The 5,595-nt window shown below is 34.0% G+C and overlaps 2 long non-coding RNA genes across 2 annotated transcripts; one reads left to right on the forward strand and one right to left on the reverse strand.

Annotated features, from left to right (window-relative positions):
- Positions 1-1,588: 1,588 nt before the first annotated feature.
- LOC125234420 lies at positions 1,589-2,288 on the reverse strand. The gene is made up of 2 exons (XR_007178001.1): positions 2,224-2,288; positions 1,589-1,765 (listed from the first exon to the last, which is right to left on the reverse strand). It is a non-coding gene; the product is annotated as an uncharacterized LOC125234420 (long non-coding RNA).
- A 1,059-nt stretch (positions 2,289-3,347) lies between these two features.
- LOC125234371 lies at positions 3,348-4,047 on the forward strand. The gene is made up of 2 exons (XR_007177994.1): positions 3,348-3,412; positions 3,871-4,047. It is a non-coding gene; the product is annotated as an uncharacterized LOC125234371 (long non-coding RNA).
- The last annotated feature ends 1,548 nt before the right edge of the window (positions 4,048-5,595 follow it).

Consider the following 5,595-nt stretch of genomic DNA (forward strand, 5'->3'; position numbering starts at 1 on the left):
GCACACTTTGTTCCAGCGTTTGTGCCATATGTCTGTCATTAATCCTTTTCCATTAAGATAGGGAGCTCCAAATGCTTCCTCTAATTTAGTTTTTTGTATGGCGTGGACAGTTACAGGAGGTGGATCGTCGGAGTGGGCGTATCGGATATGCCGTAGTATTCCCTTTTTCTTAAGTTTTCGAGGGCAATGGGGGCATTGCACAGAATCATCAGGAGGAGGGTCACTTTGAGAGTTCATGTTCGAGTTGATGTCGCATACGTGATACTTATTATATTATTATTATTACTTATTTACTTCACTGTTAATTTAGGCAATATACAAGAAATAAATTATGTAAAAAGAAATAATAAATGTTGTTTACAAAATTTGATTGAAAAAAATTTTACTTGACACCTGACGTTTCTTTTTCTAATTGTACAAAGAAAATTGGCCTAGTACTTAAATGAAAATGTACTAAACGACCTATTAAAAATAACTGTTTAGGAAATATTTTATAAAATGTTAAAAAAAACTTAAATTAAAAGATAAATCATGACGCTGAAAATTTTGATTGAGCTCATTACTTATTAAATTATTTATTTCCCTTAGCTCTTTTCTTAGAACTCAATTCAATTAAGCAAGGTACCTCCTAGTTAATTTAAAACAACATCAACAAAAGGAAAACCATTTAGCCTTTTTATAATTTTCCTAATTACTAAACACGTGGGATGATTATTTCGTTAGGAAAGCCAAGATTATTAAGCATTGTGAACTGTGTTTGTGAATAATATTCCGGGCTTCGTCTGCCGGAGCAAAAATAATATATATACATTTTGTAAATACGTAAATAAAAAATACATTTGACGACCGGTCTGGCGCAGTCGGTAGTGACCCTGCCTGCTACGCCGCGGTCCCGGGTTCGAATCCCGGTAAGGGCTTTTATTTGTGTGATGAGCACAGATATTTGTGCCTGAGTCATGTATGTTTTCTATGTATACAGGGTGTAACAAAAATGGTGGTGATCCGTTTAAGGGCGTATTCAGTATCGTATTCTCATCAGGAAAAAGTAGGATATTTTTTTCGCGAAAAATTTTTTTAACTTTGTATGGAGATTCGACCGATTCGCGCGGCCCGGCTCATACAAAAGTGAAAATTTTTTTAGCGAAAAAAAAATTTTCTTCTACTTCTTCCTGATAATAATATGATACTGAGTACGCCCTTAAACGGATCACCACCATTTTTGATATTATATATTATATCGTTGTCTGAGTAAGGTGGATGTACCACTGCTCGACAGGTTAAGGGAAAATATTTATGTGTTTCGTGATATTACGATAATTTACCCATCTATACAAAACATATCCATCTTTTTTGGGAGATGTGACCTTTAACTTTGTTAAATGCAATTAGTTTCATACAGTGATAATATAAAAAAATCTCAAAATTAAATAAAACATAAGTCAATACGCTTGTCCGAATAACTGACAGGTGCTTTTGCTGGCAGTCCTAATAGATGACATCTAAGTATGATTCAGGAAAAACAGTAAAAAACAAGTGTTTTGGGTTAAAATTTACTACAAAATTAAATAATTTAATAAAAAAAAACGTATTCTGTTGATAACATTTACTTTTTACGTGTTACATTTATGTAATAAAATATGTAATTTACATTTATGTAATTTCTTTGCTGCCGAGGCGATGGACGAACCCCTTAACACATCTTCTATGGCCTTTTCTAAGTCTTCTTGAGAATATCTCTTCCACTGACCTTTATCAGGCGGCATTTCTGAAAATATACCCAAAGTTTTGTGAAAAATGAAATGTCAAGCACTACCCAAAGAAATTATACAGATTTCACTACATTTAACGAGAAAACATATCAATAAAACCGTAAAAGATATACAAAAAACTGTCTATGTGCATGTAATTTGTTTTTTTCAGTAAAGTTAATGTGACTTACAGAAAAATATGCTGATAATATGAAACTGTAAACGATTCGTTTTGGCTACTTTAATCGTGATATCCTGGAAAAACGGCTCGACAAACATTGGGACTTGGAAAATAACGTAACAGTCCCAATAAATGCCAGCCGTGTCGAGTTTTAGACTTGCGACGGTTTTCAGTCCTAATAAATGACACGCTTGTTTATCACAGTAACAATGAACGAAATCGACATTTAATTACTTAAATATCTTCCCGCACATTCTAGCACCAACACAATTATAGAATATGTTCACAACTTACCGTGAAAGTATTTCAAATAAGTCAGCAAATACGAGCAAAGCTTTACCAAATCGCTAACAAAATTGAGAGATTGATTGCTCATGACAATGTCATCACATATATTATTCATTAATTGAAAAAAGTTTCTATATTTTATAATATGGCGTATGAAATGTGAAGGCTACAAACATTTCTCATCTAATAAATCTAATTGCGATGAATGTAACGGTAATCTTATCTTATTAATCGCTATTTAAACCATGGGTGACGAGTACTAGTACCGCGTCGAGCACTAGTACATCCACCTTACCCACAACACAAGCCTTCTTGAGCTTACCGTGGGCCTCAATCAATCTGTGTAAGAATGTCCCATAATATTTATTTATTTATTTATTTATTTACATAATAGGCGTTTATTTATTAGATAGATACTTGAATAGATACATATAATATCTGGGCGACCAAGCTCAGTTCTATTTTAGATAAAAAAATCGGTCTTTAGATAAAAAAAAAACTCTTATAAATACAAAAAAAAAACTTTATTTCTGGCCGGGCTTCGAAACCCTGATACCTGCGATGTGCTTGCGAACATTAGACTGACCTCTTACGACTGAGCTACGCCCAGCCGATCGCGGTCGGCGAAATTAACGACCATATTTTGCGTTTACTAACGCGAAATAAAAACGCATAAAACTCGAAAATTCGCGTTTTCCGGGACTTAGATCCATTTTTCACCTCCACTAAGCTAGATCCATTTTTCACCCCCGAAAACCCCCACATAACAAATTTTAGCGAAATCGTTAGCGCGGTTTCTGATATCGTCGGTATATATATAAATAAATAAATAAATATACAAGAATTGCTCGTTTAAAGGTATAAGATTATGTAGGTAGATACTCGTATAATAATTATAATAAAATAATAAGGTGGATGTACTAGTGCTCGACGCGGTACTAGTACTCGTCACCCATGGTTTAAATAGCGATTAATAAGATAAGATTACCGTTACATTCATCGCAATTAGATTTATTAGATGAGAAATGTTTGTAGCCTTCACATTTCATACGCCATATTATAAAATATAGAAACTTTTTTCAATTAATGAATAATATATGTGATGACATTGTCATGAGCAATCAATCTCTCAATTTTGTTAGCGATTTGGTAAAGCTTTGCTCGTATTTGCTGACTTATTTGAAATACTTTCACGGTAAGTTGTGAACATATTCTATAATTGTGTTGGTGCTAGAATGTGCGGGAAGATATTTAAGTAATTAAATGTCGATTTCGTTCATTGTTACTGTGATAAACAAGCGTGTCATTTATTAGGACTGAAAACCGTCGCAAGTCTAAAACTCGACACGGCTGGCATTTATTGGGACTGTTACGTTATTTTCCAAGTCCCAATGTTTGTCGAGCCGTTTTTCCAGGATATCACGATTAAAGTAGCCAAAACGAATCGTTTACAGTTTCATATTATCAGCATATTTTTCTGTAAGTCACATTAACTTTACTGAAAAAAACAAATTACATGCACATAGACAGTTTTTTGTATATCTTTTACGGTTTTATTGATATGTTTTCTCGTTAAATGTAGTGAAATCTGTATAATTTCTTTGGGTAGTGCTTGACATTTCATTTTTCACAAAACTTTGGGTATATTTTCAGAAATGCCGCCTGATAAAGGTCAGTGGAAGAGATATTCTCAAGAAGACTTAGAAAAGGCCATAGAAGATGTGTTAAGGGGTTCGTCCATCGCCTCGGCAGCAAAGAAATTACATAAATGTAAATTACATATTTTATTACATAAATGTAACACGTAAAAAGTAAATGTTATCAACAGAATACGTTTTTTTTTATTAAATTATTTAATTTTGTAGTAAATTTTAACCCAAAACACTTGTTTTTTACTGTTTTTCCTGAATCATACTTAGATGTCATCTATTAGGACTGCCAGCAAAAGCACCTGTCAGTTATTCGGACAAGCGTATTGACTTATGTTTTATTTAATTTTGAGATTTTTTTATATTATCACTGTATGAAACTAATTGCATTTAACAAAGTTAAAGGTCACATCTCCCAAAAAAGATGGATATGTTTTGTATAGATGGGTAAATTATCGTAATATCACGAAACACATAAATATTTTCCCTTAACCTGTCGAGCAGTGGTACATCCACCTTAAGTAATATAAATATTGGGATTATTTATTTACTGAGTTATTTGTAAGGCTTGAAGTTTAAGTATCTTGTGTTCAAATAACATTTTGCTGACGATGCTTTTATGGGATCATCAGTCTGCCTAAGAGCGTTTTCACATTATCCGATCCGATATCGGATGTCAAGGGTGAAACTCAAAGATGGCGCCTTTAATCAGTTATAGCGGGGCAAATCTGGACGGGGGGACAGTTGTAACTGATCCATTTTTTTTTCATTATTACACTATTAAGTTGAGTTCCACATGTATCCATTGAACACGCGTGCTATATATAACCAATGGACACTCTAATTAATAATTCAAACATTGTAAAACATGGAATTTTGGATTAGTTGCATTTGTCCCCCAGTCGAAATTGTCTCGCTGTATCTTATATGTATAGGATATCGGACCCACATCTGATATCGGATCGGATAATGTGAAAATGCACTAACGGACTGTTCTATGTATTTGCAGAGTACTTTACTAGATTGTAAATAGGTAGACGTACGCAAGGACATGTTCCGGTATTCTGGTAATGTGTACCAGTACCACACTCCTGGCAGTTTAGCACAACTTTTATTTTATTATGAACCTTTATAATGCTCGAGTTCCAGTATGGATTCGCGGGTGAGAGCGTAAATTATGTCAAACCGACAGTTGTTTTTTTTGACACCTTACACAGATCAACTTAGCCCTAAACTAAGCAAAGCTTGTACTATGAGTGCTAAGCGACGATATACATACTTAAATAGATATAAATAAATAAATAAATAAATATTGGGGACACCTTACACAGATCAACTTAGCCCCAAACTAAGCAAAGCTTGTACTATGGGTGTTAAGCGACGATATACATACTTAAATAGATAAATACATCCTTATATATATATATATAGAAAATATCCATGACTCAGGACCAAATATCTGTGCTCATCGCACAAATAAATGCCCTTACCGGGATTCGAACCCGGGACCGCGGCTTAGCGGGTCACTACCAACTAAGCCAGACCGGTCGTCAAAGTTATAAAGCCAAGACACGACCAAAATCTTCACGTTTAGTAGTTGCGCTGTTGAAATCTTTCAACAAACTACAAAGAACATTTAAAACCCAGCAACAGTAAACGTTTCATTACGTCATTACGTATTTGACTTGATGTCGGTTAATGACGGTTAGACGTCGTCAAAACTTGTAAT

This window comes from Leguminivora glycinivorella, chromosome 2, assembly GCF_023078275.1.
Source record: "Leguminivora glycinivorella isolate SPB_JAAS2020 chromosome 2, LegGlyc_1.1, whole genome shotgun sequence".
In the NCBI taxonomy this organism is placed as follows: Eukaryota; Metazoa; Arthropoda; class Insecta; order Lepidoptera; family Tortricidae; genus Leguminivora; species Leguminivora glycinivorella.